We start from the raw sequence: 15,419 nt of genomic DNA on the forward strand, positions 1-15,419 counted from the left end.
CTGGGGAAGTTTAGTGCTGGATGGTACACAAACTTGACTGAGAGGACACTCAGGGAGAAGAATGATGAGTCCTTTGAAATCATTTGTGAGAAAATTAATTAAAAGACAATTCTAATCTTTAAAGTGGCTTTATAATGTGTATTTATTTTCACCTCCAATATTCTTTGGGTAAATGTGATTTAAGAATATTTTCCTGACACATTCCAATATAACTAGCTACATTATAAATTTCTAAGCCAGTAAAATGCATGTGCCTTGTCTAAAGAAAGATGATAATTTGACTTAGTGCTATGACAAGACACTTGCTTTATAGTTTTTGATGATTACAAGAGATAATTAAGAAGAATATTTTTATGAGCATACAATCTTTCACATTTTCTAAATGAATTCAACTAAAGAAGCATGGGAGTTTATTCCTTAAAAGACTTAGGCAAAAATTCATTTTTCACTATTTAGTATTTACAGATGCCTAGGTAACTTTACTTCTTCATCTGTAAACTTAAGGTTTAATATCAAACTCAATATATTGAAAAAGTTAGAATATATATATAGAAAACTTATATCTGTAACTCATACATATATAGGCGAGGTCTTCAAAAATCTCACCGAAGTGTGTATTCTAAAAAAACTACACGGCCGACGCCGTGGCTCACTAGGCTAATCCTCCGCCTTGCAGCACCGGCACACCGGGTTCTAGTCCTGGTTGGGGCGCCGGATTCTGTCCCGGTTGCCCCTGTTCCAGGCCAGCTCTCTGCTGTGGCCAGGGAGTGCAGTGGAGGATGGCCCAAGTGCTTGGGCCCTGCACCCCATGGGAGACCAGGAGAAGTACCTGGCTCCTGCCATCGGATCAGCGCGGTGCGCCCGCCACAGCTCGCCAGCCGCGGCGGCCATTGGAGGGTGAACCAATGGCAAAAGGAAGACCTTTCTCTCTGTCTCTCTCTCTCACTGTCCACTCTGCCTGTCAAAAACAAAACAAAACAAAACAAAAACTACACATGGATTTCAAAAGGTTTACACAAACATAAACTATCTTTTAATTCCATTTGCCTACACATATTTTGAAGTACACTCTGTGTATATATGTATTTGTGGAAAATGCAATTAAAATAAGTTAATTTTGGCAAAATAACTTGTAAATTCATATATAATTTTCCCATAATACACATTTACCATTAACTTTTTGAAGATAGTGTGTGTATATGCATTTTAAATCCTCTTATAGATCCCACATTATATTGTCTAAGTTCTGTAAGTATTATTATTGTTTCTATCTCAGAAGTGAAATGAGTTATCTTATTTCTTAATGTATCTTTTTTATCTATATCCTTACATTAATTATGCTGTGGATTACTTCCTCTAAGGACCCATAGTACTGGCTTTTGATACAGAGAATGTTCATGTGTTAAACATGTATAGGCAGCTCCTATATGACTAAAAGATTAAGAAGAAAAACCCTTCTTAAATTTGTGAATGCAAATACTGGCCTTATAAAAATATAAAAACAAGGGTTTCTTTATCAGCAAAGTAATATTATTTTCCCAAAAATAGTATCTTCTCTTTCAAATGTATACGTCTATGGTCTAATATTGGCAATGCTCATACTCTTTAGTTTAGCCCACATTCATCTCAATTTAAGTTCTTGTCATGAAATTTCCAAAGAAAACATGGCAGGAAAAATGAAGTGGTATATACTATTTTAAGATGAAAAGATTTTAAGCTGTGGCTATGGTGTATGCTCCAACGCTTAGAACTTAAAATAACCAAAGCATTTTGCCTCACAGAATTGAATTGACTAATTAGAACTTTTTAAGGATTGTAGCCTTTGAGTAAGTCGAATGATTCCAGGCGCATTCTGTGACATATTATACCTCTTCATCAGGACATTCATCCAACAAATGAGTACCATTTACGGAGATGTGTCCTGCACTCTACTGAGCACTCAAGACATCTCAGGAAATAAAACAAAAGAACCTGCTTTAATAGATGGATAGGTAGGTAGGTAGGTAGGTAGATAGATAGATAGACAGACAGACATCATACTATAAATACAGTAATTAAGTCAATTGTTGAGAATAGAATATGATAAGTACTATATAAATTAAAACTACTTGCATGGTGTGGAGGGGACTTCTGTTTCTACGATGAAGTAACTGATATCAAATTCACCTCCACTATAAAAGAGAACAATGTACATGAGGAAATATTTTCAGGCATTAGAGAAGAGTCAGGACAAAACCATGAAACCTGAAAGGAAGGAAATGAACTATAAAGTCTTCCAATTACACAGGATCTCTGCATCAAGAAAATTGCTAATTGTGTCTCACTGAGTTTGAATCAAACAGAGCATGGAGTTCAGCTTATTTAGGAGAAGGCAGAGTTTGCAGTGAGGGCACCTGATGTGGCTATAATCTTCAGGCAACACTGAGAAGGTAGGAAGGTGGATGTGAAGGGGAGGAGCAGAATCCTAAGTTGGGGATGGCGCTGTGGCGTAGTGGGCTAAGCTTTCACCTATGGCACCAGAATCCCATATGGGTGCTGGTTTGAGTCCCAGCTGCTCCTCTTCCAATCCAGCTCTCCGCTATGGCTTGGAAAACTAGTGGAAGATGGCCCAAGTGCTTGGGCCCCTGCACCCACGTGAGAGACCCAGAAAAAGCTCCTGGCTTCAGATCGACTCAGCTCCAGCCGTTGTGGCTATCTGGGGTCAGTGAACCAGTTGATGGAAGATCTCTCTCTCTCTCTCTCTCCCTCTCTCTGTAACTCTGTCTCTCAAATAAGTAAATAAAAATTTTATAAAAAAGAAGTGTAAGTCAACTCACTACCAATAACTCACAACAAATTCACCACAGACTTCTGGTCTCCCCCTCTGCACAGGGTATATTCAAAGAAAGCTGTATCTAGGGAAGTCACACTCAAACTACTCAAAACCAAAGACAAAGAGAAAAACAATTAAAGTCATCAGAGGGCAGGGGAATGATATAAAGGCAACAAGGATACAAGTGAGTGTGGATGATTTCTGATCTAGTGTGTAAGGATCTTGGAAGCTGGCATTCTGTCCTAACCAGAAAAGGCTTAGCAAATTGAAAAATCAACAACATTTCTTAGATCTTTCAGAGAAGTAAGGACACAGGGAAAACTGCTGCCTCCCAATTGGAGAGACAAACAACTGAGTCCAGAGAAACACATCTTACCAGAGCAGACACCTTTGTGGGAACCAGTGCTGAGCAGGAACAGGTGTACGATGATGGACACACTGCTGGAGACCGACTGTTGAGAAGCCTGTGAGCTAAAATCTCCAAGGGGACCCAATCATAAGGACACTACCTACTCTTGGATGAATTTTGCCTCCAGGAAGTCAATGAATTTCTGACAGTGAATGTCAGAGAGAAAACACCCCCCTGCTTCTGACAGGAAGAAAGGAAAAGGAACCATTTTGAAATATACCAGAGCAAGGACTTAGCAAGTCCTGGGCTCACAAGAAACTAATGAAAGCTTACCCTGCGGAATTTTATCAGTGCCAATTGACCTTGGGGAAGGAATATATTCACCTTCCATTGACTGGAGTTTCCCATGGACAGGAAAGGAAATATCCCACTCCAGTCCATTCTGCCACTAATATTCCATCTAGGGGATTGAGAAAAAAAAAAAAAAAAAAAGAAAAAAACAACCTGAGAAGTACTTGTGAAGTTCACAGCCCTGAGGCACAAGCTCACAAAAAGACTGAGAGTGTAGAATTTACTGATCTCTTTATTTTACCCAGTAGATAACATCCAGCTATCAAGAAAAAACTTCCGTTACATATGAAAAGGCAAAATACATAGTTTGAAGAAACGGAGTAAGCCAATTGGAAATCTGGGCCTTTGTAATTTCAGACCAAGAAAATACAAATAGAAGGAGTAGGGAGGAGTTTCCAAGATTCCCTTCTTTAAATTCAATTTTTGCTACAGCAGCTCACAGAACTTGGGAAAAGGTTGTACTGAACACTTGGTGGCTTGTTATAAATTATTTTGCAATGGCTGGCACCATGGCTCACTAGGCTAATCCTCCACCTTGCGGCGCCAGCACACCGGGTTCTAGTCCCGGTTGGGGCACCGGATTCTGTCCCGGTTGCCCCTCTTCCAGGCCAGCTCTCTGCTGTGGCCCGGGAGTGCAGTGGAGGATGGCCCAAGTGCTTGGGCCCTCCACCCCATGGGAGAACAGGAGAAGCACCTGGCTCCTGCGTTCGGATCAGCGCGGGGCACCAGTGCTGGTGGAAGGTGAACCAACGGCAAACAAAGGAAGACCTTTCTCTCTGTCTCTCTCTCACTGTCCACTCTGTCTGTCAAAAAAAAAAAAATATTTTGCAAGGACACTGGTCAACTGTAAGGAGAGATGCATAGGGAAGGCATCGCCACATGGTCAGCCACCCTGAAGCTGTGGGGGATCCCGTACCTGGCGGGAAGTCAGCCAGCCTAGCCCATGCAGAAGGTTAGCCTGACTGCTGGCAGGCGGCAAGAGCCCTGGGCACATTTCCCCCACCCCTGCCTTCTGCCAATCAGGTAAACTGCTCCTGGGTGTGGCCCAGGCCCATCAGGAAAGCTACTGTAGCCTATGTGACCTTCAAGCTGATTGGAGAAGCATAATGGCGCCAATATCAGCCCTATCATACAGAATTAGTGCTGTCCTGAATTAGCTATGCCCCTTCTGCCTGCCTTTTGCCTCCTCTGCCTGCCCTTTAAAAGGTGTACTTGGTCATTAATAAAGCGGACATGTTCACCAAAACTTATCTCCAGTGCTTCTTGTTGAAGAATGCTGTCTCCCCACTCATCCCATAATGCACAGGCCATGTGGGATCAGCCTGCATGAAGCTCTTCAAATCCCATTGTTCAGAGATTTTTATGGAGGTTTCATTACATAGGATTGAGAAAGTATTAACTCAATCTCCATTTTTTCTCCACTCCCTAAAGCATGGGAAGTAGGTTAAAAATTCCAAAATTCTAATTCTTGCTTGTTGCCTATGATGATCAGTCACTAGTTGCTTCAGTGTAACAAAAGTCACTTCTGTCACCCAGGAAATTCAAAGGGATTATGAGCTTTGTGTCAAGAATGGTGGCCAAAGACCACATATATTAGAACAAAATATTCGCTGGCACCACGGCTCAGTAAGCTAATCCTCCGCCTGTGGCACCAGCACACCAGGTTCTAGTCCCGGTCGGGATCCCAGATTCTATCCCAGTCGTTCCTCTTCCTGTCCAGCTCTGCTGTGGCCCGGGAGTGCAGTGGAGGATGGCCCAAGTCCTTGGGCCCTGCATCTGCATGGGAGACCAGGAGAAGCACCTGGCTCCTGGCTTTGGATCAGTGTGGTGCGCTGGCTGCAGCGGCCATTGTGGGGTGAACCCATGGAAAAGGAAGACCTTTCTCTCTGTCTCTCTCTTTCACTGTCCACTCTGCCTGTCAAAAAAAAAAAAAAAGAACAAAATATTCTCCCAGCACATATACTTCTTAAGAAATTATGAGAGCTTTATGAGCTCGGGGTCAGAAATTATAGGCAGAGATCAAATATATATTTCTGATAATATCAATCAGCTTATCAAAATTTGTGGGATGAAGGAAAGGCATTTCTTAGAAACTTACAGCATTGGATAAAAATAAGAATTTAATTTAATTTAATTAATTTAAAATTTATAATCTAAGTTTCCACCTTGGGAAACTAAAAAATAAAAAGAAATTGAAACCTATAGTAAACAGACAAAAAATAATAAAAATTAGAGCAGGAATCCATTAAACTGAAAATATTAAATCAACAGTAAAGTCAACAAAATCAAAAGCTGGCTTTTTGAAAAAGGAAAATAAAATTAATAAACCTCTAGCTAAGCTAAGGAAAACAAGAGAGGACACAAGTTACTAACATAAAAAATGAAACAAGAACTATCCCGATAGATTTTGTGATATAAGCAGGATAAGATATTCTGTGAAAAACTCAATGTCCATAAATTCAGTAACAGAGATGAAAAGGAACAATCCCTAGAAAGACACAATCTGCCAAAACTCATAGGAAATCTAACAGGCATCTATCAATTAAAGAATTTGAGTTAACAATTCAAAACTTTCCAAACACATAAAGCATCAGACCTAGATGAGTTTACTGGTGCAAGGAACCATACCAATAGAAGCACAGTGAATATTTCCTAACTCATTATATGAGGCTATTACCTTATTAACAAAAACTACAAAAACATTATGAAATTGAAACAAATAGACCAAGTGATCATTGTGTTCTCTTAAGTAGCAGTGGAAAAAATACCAGAAAAATAATCAGAGATATAAGAAGGAATGAAGAGCACAGAACATGAAAATCACATAAATGTAAATGACAGAGATTTTTGTTCTTAAATTTATAAGAGATGCTTTAAATTAAAAAAAAATAGCATTAGCAAGATAGGCTTTAAAACATAGAAAATAAAAAAAACAAAATTACATTATAAACATGAAGTGTTTGGGTAGATGGAAACATACTATTTGAGAGGCAATTTTGTAGAGGGAAGTGGGAACCATACACTGTCCAGTGTAAACTGCAAAGTCTCAAATGGTAAACAATATTGCCTCGAATGGTTTTTGATAAATTAAGAATGAAAATTCTGAGAGATAGAGGAAATAACAAAATGAGCAAAAATCTAACACACAAATAGAATAAGTGAAAGGCAGAAAAACAGATTAATGCAAAAGAAGCCAAGAAAGAGCAACAAAAGAGCAAAAACAAACAAAAAACAGGAGGGACAAGTAAAACAAAATAGAAACATGGTAGACTTAAACCAATCCCACCAATAATCACATTAAATGTAAATGTACTAATGGCCTATTAAAATGAAGGAAATGACTGAATAAATGAGTAAGATTCAACTATATGCTATCTATGACAGATACACTTAAAATGTAATGAGGGCTAGCATTGTGGCACAGTGGGTTAAGTCACTTCCTGTGGCACCAGTATCTCATATGAATGCCAGTTCAAGTCCTGACTGCTCCACTTCCAGTCCAGCTTCCTGTTAGTGCACCTGGGAAAGCAATGAAGATGGACCACATCCATAGGCCCCTATATGCACATGGGAGACCCAGATGTAGTTACAGACTCCTGGCATCAGCCTGGCACAGCTTTGGCTATTTTGGTCATTTGGGAAGTGTACCAGCAGATGGAAGAGCTCCCTTTCTCTCTCTGTCTCTCTCTCCCACGCTTTGTAAATCTGCCTTTCAAATAAATAAATATATATATAATCTTTGTATAAAAAGTCACTGTATTTCTATTAATATTAGAAATAGTCTATAAGGTAAAGAGTAGTACAAGTGATGAAAAAATATATAAAAAAGCTAAAAGAAATAACAAGAAGGCTTTAAAATAATTCAGAAGTATAAATGCATTCACAAATATGAAGTAAATTTTACAAGATTAGTTTCATAGATATACTACCATCACAGATGGCGATTTTAACAAGGTTCTCTTAGTATTTAAGGGGGGAAATACTTCAAAAGTTAAGTAAAGATGTAAAATATTTCAACAACATTCTCAACCAATCTGACCTATTATATAGTTAGAAAATACTAAGCACAAAAAGTGGAGAATACTCATTTCAACGTGTCCATCGTGATAAACTACATTCCAGTCACAACATAGGTCTAAATATTAGAGGATTATAAATCATGATTTAGTGCAACTGATCTCAGTAATGGTAGGTTGGTTCAACATCCTAAAAATCAGTCAACACAATTCACTCCCATAATAGAGTGAAAGAGAATATTCAAGCGATCATATCAAATTTAATACCTATTCATGATACAAATTCCACGCAAACTAGTTGGAAAAAAAAAACAAAACTTCAAGTTGATAAACAGAACTTAAAGAAAAAACTACAACTACTATATTTTGTCATGAGAATTCTGGATTGGAAGCGAAACAGCCAGGACACAAACCAGTGCTCAGATGGGATGCTGGCATCATAGGCTGAGTTTAACACTCTAGGCCACAATTCCCACTCCAACATTTATTTTTTAAATTGTTACTTTGAGTGTAGAGAGCTAAGTGTTCCTAACAAAATTCCTTTCAACTTTGTTTATTATTCAAAATAGGGTTTTGCCAAAAATATTAAATGGTTACATGTTAGCATAGCACTTTAGAAAAACTGAGTACCTCACATTTCTCAGAATAGTTTAAAATTCACCAAATCATTTTAACAACGTCATTTGTTAAATAGAAGAAGTTAACTGCAAATATTTATCAACATATTTAAGAATATGTGTATGAAGTAAAACTGTGGATCTCAACTATCACTGGCTAGCTAAATGAGTAACTGAATGGAAAATTTCAAGACAGCTCCAAGTAAGTTATGAAATGGCCAAGGCTATATGTAAAGTTTAGCTCTCTTCAGATCTCAGGGTCCTATTTTATTCCCATTTTTTTTTAGAAAGATTTATTTGAATAGGCAGAACTACAGAGGGAAAGAGAGAGGCACTGAGAGAGATTCTCTATCCACTGATTCACTCTCCAAATGTCAGGACATGGACAGATCCAAAGTCCAGAAGTCCACCCACCATGTGGGTAAAGGGACCCAAGTACTTGGGCCATGCTTTGCTGTTTTCTCAGGCACATAAGCAGGGAGCTGGATAGGAAGTGGAGCAGCCAGGACTCGAATAGCACCTATAAGGGATGCTGGCATCGCAAGTGGTGACTTTACCCATTGTGCCACAGAGCCGGTCCCCTCTCCCATTCTATAATGTATTTATCACTATTTTATTTTCACTTCCCTTTTGAAATTATCCATTCAACAGCAGAAACTTCTATCTTAAACAGTGTTTTACTCCAAAAGTTCCAATATTTCCCCCATTCATTAAGAAATGATCTGTCTCTCCAAACTAACCCAATATTTTTCTGTCCTGTTTCACTAAGCTCATTCGGAACCACCCAAATTAGCCAAGCAATTCATTTCCTTTGACCACTGACAAAGGCTTCTGCCACTGAGAGACAGCTCAGCCAACCAGGTGGGAAACACTGTTATAGACTGGCCAGCTGCTCTCAGTTCCTGAACAAACAGGAGTGGATTTTATCGATGCAACATAAGTGAAATAAATAAAACAAAATGGAGTTCTGCTCACAAATACAGATTTTCCAAAGTAAAAACAGGGTAATAGGAGTTTCAGAGTAAATAACAAAAAGCCCTTTCCTTATCCAGATCAAAATCATGGCCCGTGCCCCCACAAATTTCCATCTTCTGAGTTATTATGGTGTATGTCTCACAATAGTTGCATTGACATGTGATTCTCACTGAGAACAGAAAGGTGCTTTCATAGAAATGGATGCAATTTTGCCAAAAAGTATTTACTATTTTGGGATAGAGAATGTGATAATTGGAAAAAAAAAATGGTTACGGCATTTTACAGCCTATTTTATCAAGCAATGGAGTCTTTATTCTTACCCCTTGAATATAGACATGGTCTTAGGACTTCCTTTAGTTAATGGAATATTTTAGCAAGCATGATGCCAGTAGTAGCTTGAAAAGCACTTGTACATTGGAACTCACTGTTGTTGTGCGAAAAAACCAGAGTTAGTCTGCTGGAGATATGAGGCTTATTCACCCTTTGGCAAAAACCAGGCATGGATAAAGCCATCCAGGATCACCCAAATCTTATATGATTCAGATGCCAACTGTAGTCACATAAGTAAGCCCAGGAAAAACAAATAAAACTACTCAGCTGAGCCCAGTCCAGGTTACTTGCTTATTCACTCAGATAGGACTTAATAAATTACATTTGTTATGTTTGTTTCACAGCAATGTTTGACTAATACAGATGGCATAGTCAGCTCAAGGTTGCCAAAGGGATTAAAGTAAACTGGCCATTTTATGCTGAATTCTGAGTGACATGGCAATCATATCTTCTCAGAGACACGACCTTATACTTATGGCATTGAGTTCTACTCTGAAACTCCTATAGGTCAAGACAAAAAGGAATCTGCCTGTAATCCTCTACTACACCAAAGAAAATTTATGTGGCATTTATTTATTTCACTTTTCAATTCCTGTTGGCACCAAGTACATATAGCCCCAGATCTGATCTCAAAATTAGCTTTTAAATTTATGAAGTGCAGAATCAGTATGCAGCATCCCTAGAACCCACTGTATATGTAAGTATAACAAAACAATTTTGGGCACCAGTGCTGTGGCACAGTGGGTTAAAGCCCTGGCCTGAAGCACGGGCATCCCATATAGGCGCCAGTTCTAGTCTTGGCAGCTCCTCTTCCAATCCACCTCTCTGCTATGGCCTGGAATAGTAGTAGAAGATGGCCTAAGTCCTTGTGCCCTTGCACCCACATGGAAGACCTGGAAGAAGCTCCTGGCTCCTGGCTTTGGATCGGCCCCGCTCCAGCCGTTGTGGCCATCTGGCGAGTGAACCAGCAGATGGAAGACCTCTCTCTCTGCCTCTACTTCTCTCTGTAAAACTGCCTTTCAAAAAAATAGAATACATCTTTAAAAATATTGTATTCTTTCCAAAGAGCTTATTTAAAGCCATGAAAATAAGTCTACCAATGATGGAGAAAACCTGTATAAAATAGAAACTAGCCAGAGAACAAGAAAAGCGGAGGTCATAACCTAGTCAAGAGCTGTAGATTGAGGCTGGTGCTGTGTGGCACAGCAGGTAAAGTTACTGCCTGCAGTGCTGGCATCCCATATGGGCTCCAGTTCAAGTCCCGGCTGCTCCACTTCTGATCCAGCTCTCTGCTATGGGAGACCCCAAAGAAGCTCCTGGCTCCTGGTTTCAGACGGGCGCGGCTCTGGCCGTTGTGGCCAGTTGGGGAGTAAAGCAGCGGATGGAAGACCTTTCTCTCTCCCTCCTTCTCTCCCTCTCTCCCTCTCTCTCTGCCTCTCCTTCTCTCTGTATAACTCTTTCAAATAAATAAATAAATCTTGAAAAAAAAAGAGCTGTATATCAGTGTCATTCAATCTCCAAATGTTCACAAATTACCTGATGATACCAAAATACACATGTTGGAGACTATTGAGAGTTTTTGTTTCTAACAAGTTCCCAAGTCACATCATTGCTCATACTGTACTGATCACACGCTGAGCAGTAAGGCAGTAGGATTTTCCTGGTCTTTGGACAACATATACATCTCTGAAAAGATTTATAATGTAATACCAAGCCATTCATTATTGGAGATCGATATTATTTTTTTAAATATATTGAAATTCAGCACATTTCAAACATACACTCAATGAAATCTCCCCATATCATTGTCCCACAAATGGCTTCAAAATGAGCATTTTCCTATCCCAGGGCTTTTATCTATCAAAAACTAACTTTCTATGATGTCTCTCTGGAAATGGTGAAGAAGGGTGAGAGTGTGCATAGGAGGGTTTGGTACAGTGGGAAGAATTATTATGTCCCTAAAGTTGTATTTATGAAATGCATGAAGTTTGTATACCTTAAATAAAAGGTTTCTTGAGGGAGGGAGCTGGCACTGTGATGTAGTGGGTTAGGCTACCGCCTGCAGTTCTGGAATCCCATATGGGTACTGGTTTGAATTCCGGCTGCTCCACTTCTGATCCAGCTCTCTGGTATGCCCTGGGAAAGCAGTAGAAGATTGCCCAAGTCCTTGGGCCCCTGCACCCACATAGGAGACCTGGAAGAAGCTCCTGGCTCCTGGTTTCAGATCAGCATAGCTCCGGCCATTGCAGCCATCTAGGGAGTGAACCAGTGGATGGAAGATACCCGCCCTCCCCCCACCTCTCTCTCCATCTGCCTCTGCCTCTCTGTAACTCTGCCTTTCAAATAAATAAATAAAATCTTTAAAAAAAATTTTTTTTTAAAGTTTCTAGAGGAAAAATGATACTTGTGTAACAGTGATATCAGAGGTTGAGCTAGAAGCAGGAAAATGCTAAATCTTGCTATTTGTATTTTTTGTAATTATTTTTCACATTTTACATTGATATTTGTTTTATCAAAGGAATATTATTACTGACTCCTACCAGATGATGGTTCATATTTCAAGATAGAAAATATTTAGAGTGCTTGAATGTGACGTTTACTGCAAGTCTACTCCCTCTGCTAGCACCTAATGCCAAAGATGTGTCAGTTTAAAACTAACAATATGTTTTTTCTATTTAACTAACCTCTGCTAAGTTCAGGGTAATTAATTTGCTACATTTAAATTAACAGCTATCTATTTTCTTTTTGAGAGGTTATTAGAATATAGTCACTAGATTTCTACTCAACATTTTCTTGAAGTCTAAGGAGGCTCACCATTTGCTAGAAATCTTATTACTAAGAATTTGTACTTGCATACTAGAGCTATAGTAGCACAGAAAGATCCATTCATAGGCACTGAAAATCTGAGTACAGGCATTACATTTCTGCTTCCAAATCACAAACTTTCTCATTTTTACCCACAAAACTGTGAATGACTTAGCTTAGCCTTTCATAAACTTGAGTTTTCTGATTTATAGAAGTATGATGATATCTCCCTCACAGCTCTTTGTACATAGTAACTGCTCCTTAAAAATTGGAATTGTTTCGTTACTGTTCCAATCATATAATCTGGTGGAACAGAACACAAATCTACTTTCTGTTCCACAAGAGAGCATTTCCAATGTTCGTTCATTCATTCATTTATTCTTTTAGAAATATCCTCTGTAACTTTAGTTCTAGCTAAGGAACCCTGGGATAAGGCTAAGTATATGAGTAAGCACAGCTTTATTGCCACTTAAAAGGGAGAACAAATGTATAAGGAAAAATTACTTACTCTGTTAAGTTGCTCCAAATTATGGGGTGATTTTATGTGCTAATGCTTATATTCAAGAATTTTATTTACCATTTTGGTAAGTGACCAAATAGACAATATTTTGTATTCTATCAAGGTGATCTGTCTTGTGTTCTCTAATGTTTTTCTTGAGTTCTGATTGTTTGGAAAGAGCTGAGTTTTAAAAGATTTAAAGTTGTTTTGGGATCTGTATGTATTTTGAAATATTTTTCTGATAACTTTATAATGTGAATAACTTTGGTCTATAACTGGTTGAAGCACCCTGACTAAATGAATGGTTATTATTTCGCAATGTTGAGGAACTTTACCACATATTATAAGCCTACTTGGCATCTTTAGCAGGTTTCCTAAAAATCAAAATTCTAAATTCTTTAGACTTTGATATTTCCTGTTGGAACCCTGGAAATGTTAAAGGATGTATCTTGTAGAGCTAATAACTAATTAGACTATTTGCATTATATTAAAGCTACTGTCAAGATGTAAAATGACCCTAAACTTTAAGGTATGCTAATATAAAAATGTTATTGATGTAAATGTCCTAAAACATATATAACATTTATAAAAGTCTGGTAAAGAGTCCAGCACTGTGGCACAGTGGGTTAAAGCCCCAGCCTGCAGCGCCAGCATCCCATATGGGCGCCGGTTCAAGTTCCTGCTGCTCCTCTTCTGATCCAGCTCTTTGCTATGGTTTGGGAAAGCAGTAGAAGATGGCCTAAGTGCTTTGGCCCTTTTACCCACATGGGAGACCTGGGAGAAGGTCCTGGCTCCTGGCATTGGATCAGCTCAGCGTTGGCCATTGCAATCATTTGGGGAGTGACCCAGTGGAACGGAAGACTTCTCTATGGCTCTACCTCTCTCTGGAACTCTTTCAAATAAATAAAACAATTATTTTAAAAAAAGTCTAATAAAGTCCATACAGTAGGATTATGAATCTCTGCTTCTTTACTCGGTGATTATTTAAGTTTATAAGTAATAGGTTCGTATTCTGATGCCACGTGCCAATCGTTTTGATCAAGGCTTTTCAGTTTTTTTTACAACCAATGTAAATAACGAGAATTTTATGCATTTCAGGGGAGTTTCACATGTTTTCCTTTTATTGCTACTGGGTTTTGATTGTTTGGGAAAACTGAGTCTTAAATGAATTACTATTATCTGCCTGTTTAAAAAAGTGTGTGAGTACCATAATTTTGATTAGATCTACTCTATAGATTTGATTAAAATACTCAGGTTAAATGGATTACTCTTGTGAGGGGTAAGATCTTATTTTGATAGCTTTTTGTGTTAATTTAGATTGTGTAAAATATATTGTCAGATTATAAAATGATACCAAATTTATGTTGTACTTATATATAGTCTGATGTTTTATGTACTGGGGCCAGTCACTAGAAGAACAGGAAGAGAAAGAAAAGGGATCAGTGTGGGGAGCAGCCCGGACTGGACTGAGTTACTGGAATTAAGACTTATTCTATGCATCTGCTCTCCCACAATATGGCGCTGGGAGAGAAGTAAACAGCTTCCGCACAGCTGCCTCCAGTTCAACCAATAAACTGTAGGACTTGCTACTGATTGGAGGAGAGCAGCGTACTCGGCGTGTGGGCAGCCGAGTTGGGATTGGCGGAGGAGGACTATAAAGGAGGAGAGAGACGGCATGCACGGGGAACATCTAAGGGGAACATCTATCTGAAGGAACACCTGTGCAGCCCCCGAGAAGAGCCGGCCGGTGGTGTGCCGCTCCCCTGCGGAAGTGGGGAATGTGGCAGGGGGAACCGCCCTTCCACGGAGGTGGAAGGGATAGTAGCCAACCCGGGAAGAACCAGCAGCAAACCCGGGGAGGGCCGAGCAGACGAAAGAACAGCGCAGGGTCCTGTGTCGTTCCTCCACGAAGAGGGGGAGCGACATAATGGTGCCGTGACTCGGATATGAAGCCTAGGCAGGGCTTAGTGTCGTTCCTCCACGAAAAGGGGGATAAGACACTTGATGGCCAGTATTGTCCAGAGGGGTTTGTTAAAGGGCATTCCACATCCAAAAATCCCCCATCCATACATTCTCAGAAGAGGGAGGAGGGAAGAAGAATTGGGGGAACCTATACTCATGTCCATAAAAACCCCAGTCTGAATGCCAGCTGGACTCTCAGTCCATTGCTGAGACGCCCACCTGGTCTATCAGGTGTAGGAATTTCTGTCTCTTCACTTTTTTGGATAAAATTCTTTGCTAATCACCTTCTCATTTGTTCATCAACCTCATACTTCGTTGTCCATAGAAAGAGTTCCTGGGGTTCAAAACAGTGCTAACAACCTTCAGGATGGTCATTCTCTTTTCACATACATGTAGAAAATAGCAATCAAAACTAGCTTCAAAAACTAATTTAGACTCCAATTCTGGGCTTTGAAATAAAATACTAAACAGAAGTCTCAGTGGCTTCCTATATTGAACATCAACACTAATTCATATAGAGATAATCATGTTATCATGTTCAACATATCAACAAACATGAAAAAACTGCTTGAATCATTTATTTTAGTCAATACTCAAACTCAGTTCCTTAAAATGCATTCCTTCAATTTTCTATTTGCATAATTAAAGCTATGTAAGGAGTTCATTTGCACAATTTGTTTTCCCATGGTAAGCAGTTACCATG

General features: G+C 39.2%; 1 pseudogene; it reads right to left on the reverse strand.

The window, feature by feature from the left end:
- Window positions 1-15,419, reverse strand: part of LOC127485666 (large ribosomal subunit protein eL15 pseudogene) — an 85,850-nt pseudogene that overhangs the window by 59,875 nt on the left and 10,556 nt on the right.

The sequence above is a fragment of the Oryctolagus cuniculus genome, chromosome 1 (genome assembly GCF_051225735.1).
Source record: "Oryctolagus cuniculus isolate XC-2025 breed Fujian yellow rabbit chromosome 1, ASM5122573v1, whole genome shotgun sequence".
Taxonomy (NCBI): domain Eukaryota; kingdom Metazoa; phylum Chordata; class Mammalia; order Lagomorpha; family Leporidae; genus Oryctolagus; species Oryctolagus cuniculus.